This window comes from Cherax quadricarinatus, chromosome 4 (assembly GCF_038502225.1).
Source record: "Cherax quadricarinatus isolate ZL_2023a chromosome 4, ASM3850222v1, whole genome shotgun sequence".
Classification (NCBI taxonomy): domain Eukaryota; kingdom Metazoa; phylum Arthropoda; class Malacostraca; order Decapoda; family Parastacidae; genus Cherax; species Cherax quadricarinatus.
Genome location: NC_091295.1, coordinates 1,236,574 through 1,250,818, shown reverse-complemented (window position 1 = coordinate 1,250,818; position 14,245 = coordinate 1,236,574). Strand labels below are relative to the sequence as shown.

The 14,245-nt window shown below is 41.7% G+C and overlaps 1 protein-coding gene across 2 annotated transcripts in view; it reads left to right on the top strand.

The window, feature by feature from the left end:
- LOC128684239 (zinc finger protein 391) overlaps window positions 1-14,245 on the top strand; it is a 66,428-nt gene that overhangs the window by 22,652 nt on the left and 29,531 nt on the right. The window contains exon 1 of one of the 2 annotated variants that reach the window (XM_070093945.1): window positions 9,497-9,624. The exons of the other annotated variant lie outside the window; for it this stretch is intronic. The gene's annotated coding sequence lies outside the window, so the exon portion shown is untranslated. Of the gene's footprint in view, window positions 1-9,496; window positions 9,625-14,245 lie in introns of those variants that run through there. 2 annotated transcript variants of the gene reach the window in all.

Genomic DNA, 14,245 nt, shown 5'->3' with positions numbered 1-14,245 from the left:
AGCGCTCTCACAATAGCACGAGCATTAATTTTTCTCATAGGAATAGCTTCGGGATAGCGTGTTGCAGCGTCCATAATAGTAAATAAGTATTGGTTTCCTAGTTTGGTTCTAGGCAAAGGACCAACACAATCAATAATAAGACGTGAGAATGGTTCACCATGCACGGTGATAGGAATGAGAGGCGCAGGTGGAGGTGTGTGCGCTGGCTTGCCTGTCACTTGACACACGTGGCAACGTCGCACATGATCAGCTACTGTTTCCTTCATCTTTGGCCAAGTAAAATGTTTTGCCAGTTTACCGAGTGTCTTCTTGACACCCAAATGTCCTCCTATGGGACTATTGTGAGCAAAATCAATGGCTTGTTCACGAAATGTAACTGGTAACACAACTAGATTCTTGACTGTGGTAGAAACACTATCAGCTGACAACTTACATGTTGTTTTCTCCATCAGTACACCGTTACTATAATAGTAACAATTATCGAGATCCTTTGCTTCACTCTCAGTAACTGCTATATCTCTCAGTCTTTCCAGTGACTGATCAACAAACTGATCCTTGATTAAATCATCATGAGTTAGAAATTTAACGTCAGTTGTGTCCTGACTAGGTTGATGACCGGGGGGAGTCAGTGTTAATGATCCTGGGCGCAGAGCGTCACTAAACAACATGTTCAACCCCAAATCATTGTCATCCACTAACTCAACAGGAGACAAGGATGGTTGTTGAATCTTTGACATAGCTCTAGTAATTGCGCTGAGAGGAAATAAAATAGGTTTCTCTTTGGAAATCTTCTTCGTTCAATCTCCTCTGTGCCTCAATTTGTGCAGTCTGCAACATAATGAGGCGTTCAAACCTCTCAAACTGTTCCTGAGAGATAGGACCAGTGGGTAATGGAGGAGTAGGGAAATTAACATGGTCTGGACGGTCCTTAGGTCGGACACTTGGTCCAGCCGTCTCTGGAGAGTCTAGATCTGGTCTAGGATAAGTAAATACAGGTGTATCATACACTGTACTAGTATTAGGCTGTGTCATACTAACAGCTACTCTCTGTACTATAGTGTCAGTGAAGGAAGGAGCGAGCGAGAACTGAGCTACACTAGGCTCAGACACTAGGCTCACTTCTGCTCTAGTTGCTCTTTCTTCAACTTCAAATAGAGCCATACTTCCTAATTGTGACACTAAGCTTTCTGAATCTGAATCATAATCAGACATCTCTGTATGAGCAGGAAACAATATATCTTTAATTAATGCTCTGACAGTTTCTGCGGTGTAATTCCTGTTATACGTCACACCGAGATATTTGGCTACTTGCCAACACGTCTGAAGTTTTAATGTACTTAACTCAGACAAAGTCAGAGTATCAATTAACTGTTTCACTTTGGCATACATCACGAAAATAATTGTACTACGAGAGAGTGATTATGGGAAACTATAATCCTAATAGGAATTTTAGTGTTGGTTGTCTTAGAGCTAGAACTCATAAACAGTATTTCCATCTCCTTGGATCAAGAGACTCAGTCAGGTACATACATCCACCTGGTATGTTGTACAAGACTAAACTCAAAGTCTTCAGATTAGGAAAATACTCATAGTGTTTGACCATAGATTCACTAGTATGTCAAACTGGACGATTTCTCCAACACCTTGGATCAAGAGCATCCCGGACAGGCCCCCATTTGTTACAAAAAACGCGATTCTAAAAGCTTAGAGATCTCCAGTGAATACTAGAAAGGACTGCCCTTCTAGCATCCAGCCTGTTACTGGGTTTTCGTAACAAGTAGTCAGTATCCTTGTCCAATTATCCATTAAAATTCAGTATGGTTCAATAGTGCTTTAGGATTACAACTGGTAGGCTACTAACTAGAGAAATTAAAATTTAATAAATTTATTAAGTCTATAAGTTGTCTAGAGGTATATTATCAAATTAAATTAATTACAACAATCAAAATAAAATCAATCTCTCGAGTTCAATATTATTGTGCTGAAAGCACATATCACATTTATAATTCTTAAGTACCGTCAGGTACATTAACATTTAATAAGATATTACAAATATGTACAAGTGTGTGTATGCGTGTAAGTGCTCTTAAGTAGTTAGCTATGTCTCAAGACTCGAATAAGACTTAAACAAGTGACTGACAAAGTCCTCAAATAAACTAACTTCTTGACCGACTGGCAACCCGAACAGTCTGCTTGAACAACAAAGAATGCTAAGCCCAATAGCAATGCAATATCAAGCGACAGCGACACAGAATCAGGAACTGGGAAATAATATAACGACACTAAGTAGGGACCATCTGCAGATCCTCCACAAAAGTTACGAAACTCCCATAATACTGAATCTACGTTCAGCATAGGTAAAACTGTGACTGTGACAATACACAGGAACCAGTACAAAATTAGGTCAGAAGCTATAGCTAAGGACCTGAGATTTTCAGAGTGTCAATGTGACACACAACCTCAGTACAACGTCGAAAATCACTAAGTCTTGACAATGTTCTGTGAACAAAGTTCTACAGAACTAACAAGAATAATGAGACAGACAATCTGTCCAACCACCAAGCGAGTCTCCAGCAGACTGTCAGACAGACAAGCTGTCCAACCAGCAAGCGAGTCTCTAGCAGACTGACTCTTTCACGAGAGGTGAGGACACCCCCCCTCGATCACGTGATAGCTACGTGGACAACTGCAGCTCAGAAGCCGGCAGTATAACGAGCGACAAGCGATAATTACAGTAGTTTGACAATCAAGCCTAACTGAGCACATTTTATATACATCCTAACAACATAAGCTAAATAACAATATAACAGTCAAATAATAATATAAAGTCATACATTTACGATTTAGCTATTATCGCAAATATAAGCAATATAAAATTAAATGAAAAGGTAATATACATTATATATACATAATAATCATTGTAACCCCATTCAGGGGTTGCAACAGACGGGAACTGCCTTAAATAATAAAGTTGAACCAGGGTTTAGAAGGCCTTACTACTCAGTCCAGTCTCAAAGCTCTCCCCCGTTCATTTCCCCAGAGTATGTATCGGTGGTTGGAACGAACCCTCAGTCAAATGACAGGGATAATTTTAGGACTGGTGCTCGTCCCAAAATACTTCCGGAGAAGACGCCCGAATTCCCCTCGGTGTCATTACCTCTTGGGAATTTCACGTCCGAACAACTAGAGAGAATAGAACGCATATTACTATTACAAAACTCTCAAATCGAAGCTAGAAGACATCTAAACGAGGAAGAATTTAGGCGTGAAAGGTTTCGTTTTGAAACAAAGCAGAAGGGAGTTCCAGAAGAAAGAGACGTGAAGAGCACGGTAACCGGGTTTGACTTGCATAAAGCAGCTCTGATGGTACCTAAGTTTAACGAAATGGACTTAGATGAATTTTTTGAAATTTTTGAGAATCAGGCACGTTCAATGGGTTGGCCCAAAGACAAATGGGCCATATTGCTGCACACGTCTCTATATGGAAAGGCGCAGTCTTGTGTCGCCTCCTTACCATATGAGTTTTATGTCCAGTACGACGTAGTAAAGAGAACTATTTTAGAAGCATATGACATGCTCCCTATTAGTTACCAAATAGCTTTTCGTTCCATGAAACGGCAAACAGGACAAACTTATTTAGATTTTGCCCGAGGGAAAGCAGTGGCGTTTGAACGTTGGTGTCGAGCTTCTCGGGTCACGATTTTAAAAGATCTATCACAATTAATGTTACTAGAAGATTTGTATGCAAATTTTCCAGAGGGAGTTCGCCAGTATCTTGTTGGCCATCCGCAAACGACGTTGTTAGAGACTGCCGTGCTGGCAGACAACTTTGAGATTTCCCAGAGGTTGGTACAATCTGAAAGCAACCAGGTTATCAAACCAGCAACGAGACCCGAACCTGCGAAGCCTTTCAGTAAGCGACCTACCCAACCCGTTCACTCCCGTGTAACAAGTAAACCTGAAGTAAAACACCAAATTCAATCGAGCTCATCCTATAGACCAGATAGGTCATGGGAAAAAATTAAGTGTTCGTACTGTTCGAAGCTGGGACATTTCAAATCACAATGCTTTAAGCGTGATAGGGACCAGGGAAGGAGTCCATCCTATAGATTGCCCACACAAATCATATCCTCGACGACTCATCCAAGGAAGTCCGAGCCAAGAGTAGACGCTCTGTCCCAAGGAAAAGGAACAGATCCTCCTAGTTGATTAAGCAGAATATGGGTATCATCGTCAAACTTGTCAAGGGCTATGAGTCCTTACTTTTCCAAAAGCAAAGTAGGAATTACCGATAGCCAGTTGTTGCAAGTAAATTCCTTTAGGGATACGGGGTCCTACTTAACATTATTAAGAGAAGGACTGTTATCATTCCCCGCCGGATCATATACGGGTTTCGACGCTCTGTTGGAAGCTTATGGTGGCTCCACTACGCGAGTACCCCTGTACAAGTTATATGTCTAAACTCCTATTTTTACAGGCTGGACGTCAATCGGAGTGTCTCCAACTAACTTCCCCATAAAAGACGTAGACCTATTGATTGCGAACGACTTAGCGGAAGAAGGAATATGGAAAGAGCCCATAGTTATGGAAAATCCAGCCGAGGAAAATTACGTCATCGAAGCCCGACGAACGGAACCTACCCTCTTTCCTCTGAGCGTAGTAACCCGGGCAATGACCAAACAGTCACGTTCTCCGTTGGTATCGGAGGAAGTCATGGACAACGTCGACGTAGGAGTAGGAGACATATTCAACGAAAGCTCGAGTTTCGAACCAACAGTCCACCCGGAACCGATACCGGTTCCTAAGTCGGTGGTTTCCGAAATAGATTTATTCTTGAAGGAGGATCTAGTAAGAGAACTCCAAATAGACCCCTCCTTAAGTGACATCAGGAAGCTTGCTGTGTCGGGAGAAGAAGCCCTTAAAAGTGACTGCTCTTACTATTGGGAGAAGGACTTACTGAAAAAGAAACTAGGATCTCTTAAAAGTGATCATCTAGTGGTCTTGCCTACCCCGTTTAGAAATTTAGCATGTAAGTTTGCTCATGACAGTCCTCAAGGTGGACATCTGGGACAAAAGAAGACTTTTAGAAAAATTGCTAAGCACTTCACATGGCCAAAAATGAAGGAAGAAGTGGAACGGTATGTAAGAAGCTGTTCCATGTGTCAACTAGTAGGCAAACCTGCACATAATCCACCACCTGCGCCGTTGAACCCTATACAAGTAAGAGGCGAACCCTTTTCACGTCTGGTGATCGACTGTGTCGGCCCGCTACCCAAGACTCGGCAGGGCAACCAGTTCCTGTTCACTATCATGGACACCGTCACCAGGTACCTGGAAGCAGTTCCTCTCAGGAGGATTAATGCTCGCCTAATAGTGAGAGCATTGATTAAGTTCTTCTCTCACTTCGGATTTCCAAGAGAAGTTCAATTGGATCAAGGGTCGAATTTTACTTCAAAATTTTTCCGTGAAGCCTTGGCTCAGTTAGGGGTCAAGACGGTTTATGCGACGGCCTATCGACCCCAATCACAAGGCGTGGTGGAAAGGTTCCATCAAACTTTGAAGATTATGATGAGGTCCTATTGTTTGCAGTATTCCAAAGATTGGGATGAAGGTATTCCACTACTCTTGTTTGCCCTAAGAGAAAGCGAACAAGACAACTTGAAGTTTTTGCCATTTGAGTTAATATATGGGCATCAAATTAGAGGACCAATACAGGTTCTCAAAGAAGCTTGGACCGGGGAAGAAATGCCGACTTTTAGGAGCTCTCCTACCTTAATGAAAGAACGCCTGAGCCTAGCTAGAGAATTGGGCGCCGAAAACTTACGACAAGCACAGAGTAAGATGAAAGAGGAATACGATCGTCGAACTAAACTTCGTTCATTTGAACCAAAAGATCAAGTTCTGGTTCAACGATTTCATCAGGGACATGCTCTACAGCCCAAATTTGAAGGTCCTTTAAAAATCGTGAAGCGCCTAAGTGACGTGAACTACTTGGTAAGGACGCTGAAGAAGAGGAACTCACAACGGACGTATCATGTTAACCAACTTAAACCCTATTCAGGAATCGTTTCTCCAGTTTCTACTATAATGCTTCTGAACCAAGAACGGGTTCCAGCAAGTTTGGATGAAGTGATAGGAGTACCGATTCTTCTGAACAATTCGACAGCCTTAAAGAATTTAAATTCTCTACTGATAAATTTGGAAGTGGACAAAGGACACGAAATAAAGTCCCTGATTAAGGCAAATCTCCACCTATTCAACGACGTCCCAAAACCGTGTACGTTGGGTGTGCACGATGTTACTCTCAGAGAACCTACTCCAATCAAGCAATCTCCCTACAGAGTGAGTCCCAAGAAACAAGGTGAGCTAGAGGCAGAGGTGAACTTCTTACTCTCACACGGGTTGATAAAACCAAGTAACAGTCCTTGGGCCTCCCCATGCATTCTAGTCCCCAAACCAGACGGGGCCTCCCGTATGTGCACGGATTTTAGAAAAGTCAATGCTGTAACAGTACCTGATGGGTTTCCAATACCCAGACTTGACGACTTAATCGACAAGGTCTCCAGAGCTAAGTATATCAGTAAATTGGACTTGTTAAGAGGGTATTACCAAGTCCCGTTGTCACCAAGAGCTCAAGAGATATCGGCTTTTACGATACCTAGTGGCCTATACAAATATTGCGTTATACCCTTCGGCTTCTGTAACGCGGCCTCTACGTTCCAGCGTACAGTGGACCCCCGCATAACGATATTAATCCGTTCCTGAGAGCTCATTGTTATGTGAAATTATCGTTATGCGAATGAATTTTCCCCATAAGAAATAATGGAAATCAAATTAATCCGTGCAAGACACCCAAAAATATGAAAAAAAAAATTTTACCACATGAGATATACATTTTCCTACACACAAAGAGAAGGATACATGCACAATAGTAGAGTAGTACATGCACAATATATATTGTGCATGTACTACTCTACTAAATGAAGAATAAATGACACTTACCTTTATTGAAGATGCAGCAATGACTGATGAGACACTGTGTCCTGGGAGTGCCTTTTCCTCCTGAGTACTGTAGGTCCTGTTTGGCATTTTCTTCCAGAACAGGCCTTATCACACTGTGTATGCCACTACGATTCTTAAATCTCTCAAACCAACCTTTGCTGGCTTTAAATTCACCAATATGAGCACTAGTTCCAGGCATTTTTCCCTGTTCACCTGGGTGTTAGTCGACTGGTGTGGGTTGCATCCTGAGAGACAAGATTAAGGACCCCAATGGAAATAAGTTAGACAGTCTTTGATGACACTGACTTTTTTGGGTTATCCTGGGTGGCTAACCCTCTGGGGTTAATTGTTTCTTGGTATTCTCAATAAGCCACACCAACAACGGTGCTACAGCAGCAGCAGCAGCAGCTGACAGTGCTACAGCAGCAGCAGCTGACAGTGCTACAGCAGCAGCAGCTGACAGTGCTACAGCAGCAGCAGCAGCTGACAGTGCTACAGCAGCAGCAGCAGCAGCTGACAGTGCTACAGCAGCAGCAGCAGCAGCTTACAGTGCTACAGCAGCAGCAGCAGCAGCTGACAGTGCTACAGCAGCAGCTGACGGTGCTACAGCAGCAGCAGACGGTGCTACAGCAGCAGCAGACGGTACAGCAGCAGCAGCTGATGGTGGTACAGCAGCAGCAGCAGCTGATGGTGCTACAGCAGCAGCTGACAGTGCTACAGCAGCAGCAGCAGCAGCAGCAGCTGACAGTGCATTAGCAGCAGCAGCTGACAGTGCTACAGCAGCAGCTGACAGTGCTACAGCAGCAGCAGACGGTGCTACAGCAGCAGCAGACGGTACTACAGCAGCAGCAGCAGCTGACAGTGCTACAGCAGCAGCAGCAGCAGTTGACCATGGTACCACAGTATTTCGATAATATTTCTCACCCTTTTTACCACAGGGTTGGTACTAGAAGCTTTCTTGGGGCCCATGGTCACTTATTTTGCAGATAAAATCACCAAAAACGCTGTAATAATATGAAATGTTCCAATTGTATGCTTGGATGTTACCGTGGAGGTTGGCTTGTAAACAATGCCACCGGCGGAACATGTGAGGCTGGCTCAGGCCGCACATTAGACGCGTCTCGGATGAATAGCGTTGAGCGGGTTTTTTAGCGGTATGCGAGGCAAAATCTTAGCGATAAAATGTATCGGTATGCGGATTTAACGTTATGTGATGCCAATGGTATGCGGGGGTCCACTGTATTATGAACATACATACGGGCTGATTGGATGGAGTAGAAGCTTACTTAGACGACTTAGTCGTATACGGCAACAGTTGGCCCCAACTCCTTAGATAGCTTAAAGCCTTGTTTGACGCCTTAAGTAAACATAATTTTACAGTGAATTTGTCCAAGTGTGAGTTTGGCCAGACGAAAATTAAATACTTAGGATTTCGGATTGGACAAGGTGAAGTCACTCCTTTGAACGCCAAAGTAAAGGCCCTCTTAGAATTTCCTACCCCTAAGGATAGGAAAAGCGTATCAAGATTTTTAGGAGTTGCTGATTATTACCGTCGGTTCTGTCCGAATTTTGCACAGGTAGCTTTTCCCCTAACTGAATTAACAAGTCCAAAAACAAAGTTTACATGGACCCAGGACTGTGAAATTGCTTTTAATCATTTAAAAAGATTACTATCCTCTTCCCCAGTATTGCTAAGTCCTGATTTTAATGAACCATTCCACTTACAAATAGATGCCAGTGCGTATGCTTTGGGAGCCGCATTGTTACAGAAGGCTCCAAATTCTGACCTATTACAACCTGTTTCTTATTTTTCTTCTAAGTTAAAGAAACACCAAATTCATTATTCAACTATAGAAAAAGAAGCCTTAGCTCTCGTTGTATGCCTAGAGAATTTTGATGTATATTTAGGATCTTCTACCCATCAGATATCGGTGTACTCCGATCACAATCCTTTGACCTTCATAAATACTATGAAATCGAAGAATGCCAGAATACTTCGTTGGGCTTTGAGAATTCAACCCTTCTCTATTACTATTTCCCATATAAAAGGAAAACATAATCTCATTGCTGATGCCCTCTCTAGGCCTTGAATCTTTATTAATATACCTTTATTTTAACAGTATGAGTCGGTACTTTTATGACCATCTATGTTGTGGAGAAAGCTGGAGATGATGTAGGACTGCTGTCTATGTTACAACCTCAGCTACTACGACAGTTGCTACCCACCACCAAGAGTACAAGTCAATGGCGACCGTCAGTCGCGAGGGGGGAGGTGTTGCGCGCCCCTACTTCACTCCATTATATACAAAAATAAAAGGCCTGGTTAAAATAAGTTCTATAATAATATATCGCGAACCACTTTATTACTAGCTAGATAAAGCAGGTTCGACTATATATTATTATCGGGTACAGTATGAATCATCAAAAGTACTCTCATTGTATTATACTGTATTATATTATATCTTTCCCCCTGATTATTATAATTATAATATTATATTATATTATTATTAGGTTAGGTATTACGAATGTGTAACCACTACTGTAATGACCAATTGGTGGTTCTAGAATTAACGCCACGCGTCGCCTTCTGGCCGAGCTGAAGTCATACTATGGAGTAGTTGAGTGAGTCAGTCAGCTCCTAGCTCTGATTCGATATGGGTCTTCAACCCAAAGCTCTTAGCTTAAACTAAAACTTTAAACCAAGTCTATTGTCTTGCCTTTGCTATTAGTTTCCTGAAGTCTGATAATTCATGTCACTTATGAAAGATAACTTTCGTTACCTCAGAACTTTCTAAAAGAGTTAAATGGTGAGATTAGTAGATTATTAATTGAAATTATTGTATCATACTCTGTTAATGAGAATTTGAACGTAAGATTGGGTTTCTTGCTGTATAGTATTTCATTTATAATTGCTTGTGGTTATTTTAATTCACTAACCAAATACCAATGAAACTAAATGATTGGTAATAAAATAAAGCTAACAAAAAAAAAAAAAAAATGGAGTTATTTGTGCCCCTATTGTTACGGTGAAGATTAAGTCGTAACACAGACGTGTACACTTTGTTTACAAAACTTACGTTCACCTGGTTTGTTTACATAACTGCACCTGTCCTCTCTCATGTGCTCATTCTCTCTCTCTCTCATTTGTTTGTTTTATCTTGTTTACTCACCCCTGACCCTACATTAAGACTACAAATATTTTAAGGTAAGTAATGAGTGAACTGTACAGTGGACTCCCGGTTAACGATATTTCTTCACTCCAGAAGTATGTTCAGGTGCCAGTACTGACCGAATTTGTTCCCATAAGAAATATTGTGAAGTAGATTAGTCCATTTCAGACCCCCAAACATACACGTACAAACGCACTTACATAAATACACTTACATAATTGGTCACATTCGGAGGTAATCGTTATGCAGGGGTCCACTGTATATGTATTTTATTGCTCTGGGATGCTTAAATATCATAGAATAGTATGTGTGGGTGGAATGGCCTGGTATGGTAGCCCGGCTGACTACCATACATACCACACTTGATTTCTTACAATAAATACTACTCATCTCACCCTAGATTAAGACTACAAATATTTTAAAGTAAGTAATGAGTAAACTGTACAGTGGACCCCCGAGTTTCGGCAGCCTCGACTTTCGTGAAATTTGACGTTTAGAGAGTTTTTTTTTTGGAAAAATTTGGCCTCAAGTTTCGTGAAAAAATTCGTGTTTTGGCGACCGTCTGGTACCCGTCCGCCCGTCACCATGCACACAAAGCCAGTCTCCCACGCCATTCACGCTAAGTGTGCCATTGTTTACCAACACGTGACCATCACCCCGTGGGTTCATACAATACATTTCATAATAATCAATTGTTTTTTGTGCTTGCAACTGCTAAATAAGTCATCATGGACCCAAGGAAAGCTAGTGCAAGCCCTTTGGTAAATAAAGTGAGTGATGGGGATGTGGAAGAGTTGGTGGAGGACCACAGGGAAGAGCTAACCACTGACGAACTGCAAGAGCTTCAACTGGAACAGCATCAGACCACAGCCGAGGAACTTGCTTCAGAGGAGGAGGAAGAGGGAGTGGATGAGGTGCCTTCTTCAGTGATTAAGGACATGTGTGGAATGTGGAATGAGTTGCAAAGTTTTGTTGAAAAGTATCACCCTGACCAAGCTGAAACAAGCCATATCTGGAACATGTGCAATGACAATGTTGTGTCCCACTTCAGGGAAATCCTAAAGAAACGCCAGAAAAAGACCTCTCTGGATAGATATTTTGTGTGCCAGGGGTCCAGTGACTCTCAAGTTGTTCCCAATGGCATTAAAAGAAGGGAAGTAACCCCTGATAAGGACTTGCTACCTAAAGTCCTAATGGAAGGAGTTTCTCCTTCCAAACAATAGTGTACACCTTCCTCCTATCACCTCCTCACATCTTCCTTCCACCCAGAAGTCTTCAGTAAAGGTAAGTGTAATGTTATTATTATTTATTTTAAATGCATGTACAGTGGACCCCCGGTTTATGATATTATTTCATTCCAGAAGTATGTTCAGGTGCCAGTACTGACCGAATTTGTTCCCATAAGGAATATTGTGAATTAGATTAGTCCATTTCAGACCCCCAAGCATACACATACAAACGCGCTTACATAAATACACTTAAATAATTGGTCGCATTGGGAGCTGATCATAAACCGGGGGTCCACTGTACTTGATTTCTGATGTTTTCACTATGTAAATCTTTATTTAAGAGAGTGGTGAAGCAATGTAAAAAGAGAGCAAATGAGAGAGTGGGTTAGATGTTATCAACAAATTTTGTTGAAAATAAGAAAAAGTTTTGGAGTGAGATTAACAAGTTAAGGAAGCCTAGAGAACAAATGGATTTGTCAGTTAAAAATAGAAGAAGAGAGTTATTAAATGGAGAGTTAGAGGTATTGGGAAGATGGAGGGAATATTTTGAGGAATTGTTAAATGTTGATGAAGATAGGGAAGCTGTGATTTTGTGTATAGGGCAAGGAGGAATAACATCTTGTAGGAGTGAGGAAGAGCCAGTTGTGAGTGTGGGGGAAGTTCGTGAGGCAGTAGGTAAAATGAAAGGGGGTAAGGCAGCCGGGATTGATGGGATAAAGATAGAAATGTTAAAAGCAGGTGGGGATATAGTTTTGGAGTGGTTGGTGCAATTATTTAATAAATGTATGGAAGAGGGTAAGGTACCTAGGGATTGGCAGAGAGCATGCATAGTTCCTTTGTATAAAGGCAAAGGGGACAAAAGAGAGTGCAAAAATTATAGGGGGGATAAGTCTGTTGAGTATACCTGGTAAAGTGTATGGTAGAGTTATTATTGAAAGAATTAAGAGTAAGACGGAGAATAGGATAGCAGATGAACAAGGAGGCTTTAGGAAAGGTAGGGGGTGTGTGGACCAGGTGTTTACAGTGAAACATATAAGTGAACAGTGTTTAGACAAGGCTAAAGAGGTCTTGTGGCATTTATGGATTTGGAAAAGGCGTATGACAGGGTGGATAGGGGGGCAATGTGGCAGATGTTACAGGTGTATGGTGTAGGAGGTAGGTTACTGAAAGCAGTGAAGAGTTTTTACGAGGATAGTGAGGCTCAAGTTAGAGTATGTAGGAAAGAGGGAAATTATTTCCCAGTAAAAGTAGGCCTTAGACAAGGATGTGTGATGTCACCATGGTTGTTTAATATATTTATAGATGGGGTTGTAAGAGAAGTAAATGCGAGGGTCTTGGCAAAAGGCGTGGAGTTAAAAGATAAAGAATCACACATAAAGTGGGAGTTGTCACAGTTGCTCTTTGCTGATGACACTGTGCTCTTGGGAGATTCTGAAGAGAAGTTGCAGAGATTGGTGGATGAATTTGGTAGGGTGTGCAAAAGAAGAAAATTAAAAGTGAATACAGGAAAGAGTAAGGTTATGAGGATAAAAAAGATTAGGTGATGAAAGATTGGAGGGAGAGAGTATGGAGGTGAATGTATTCAGATATTTGGGAGTGGACGTGTCAGCAGATGGGTCTATGAAAGATGAGGTGAATCATAGAATTGGTGAGGGGAAAAGGGTGAGCGGTGCACTTAGGAGTCTGTGGAGACAAAGAACTTTGTCCTTGGAGGCAAAGAGGGGAATGTATGAGAATATAGTTTTACCAACGCTCTTATATGGGTGTGAAGCATGGGTGATGAATGTTGCAGCGAGGAGAAGGCTGGAGGCAGTGGAGATGTCATGTCTGAGGGCAATGTGTGGTGTGAATTTAATGCAGAGAATTCGTGGTTTGGAAGTTAGGAGGAGGTGTGGGATTACCAAAAATGTTGTCCAGAGGGCTGAGGAAGGGTTGTTGAGGTGGTTCGGACATGTAGAGAGAATGGAACGAAACAGAGTGACTTCAAGAGTGTATCAGTCTGTCGTGGAAGGAAGGCGGGGTAGGGGTCGGCCTAGGAAAGGTTGGAGGGAGGGGGTAAAGGAGGTTTTGTGTGCGAGGGGCTTGGACTTCCAGCAGGCATGCATGAGCGTGTGTGATAGGAGTGAATGGAGACAAATGGTTTTTAATACTTGACATGCTGTTGGAGTGTGAGCAAAGTAACATTTATGAAGGGGTTCAGGGAAACCGGCAGGCCGGACTTGAGTCCTGGAGATGGGAAGTACAGTGCCTGCACTCTGAAGGAGGGGTGTTAATGTTGCAGTTTAAAAACTGTAGTGTAAAGCACCCTTCTGGCAAGACAGTGATGAAGTGAATGATGGTGAAAGTTTTTCTTTTTTGGGCCACCCTGCCTTGGTGGGAATCGGCCAGTGTGATAATAAATAAAAAAAATTATTTAACCCTTTGACTGAAACTGTCATTCTATGTCGCTAAATATTCGAAAAAAAAAAATTATTTTTTCTTATGAAAATGTTAGGAATATTTTTCTGAGTGTTTTAAGCCTAAAAAAAAATTTTTTGCCATCAGTACTTACCGAGATATAGAGCCTCAAAGTTTGCAGAAAGTGACGTGCATACGGCAACAGCGGCGACTGCCGCCCATCCGGTATTCTTTTATTTACTCTAATTCAAAGGTTTCTTGCATTTTTCAATATTTTTCTGTTCCAGGTAACTTATGTGGCCTGTGAGACCAATGTAAGGTGCATTCTTCAAATATACACTCATTGTTTACAACACAATAACAGAACAAACTTTATCACTATTAGTTTGTGTATACACTTTGTTTACACAAACAAACAATACAAAACAATGTTTATTACTATTGTTC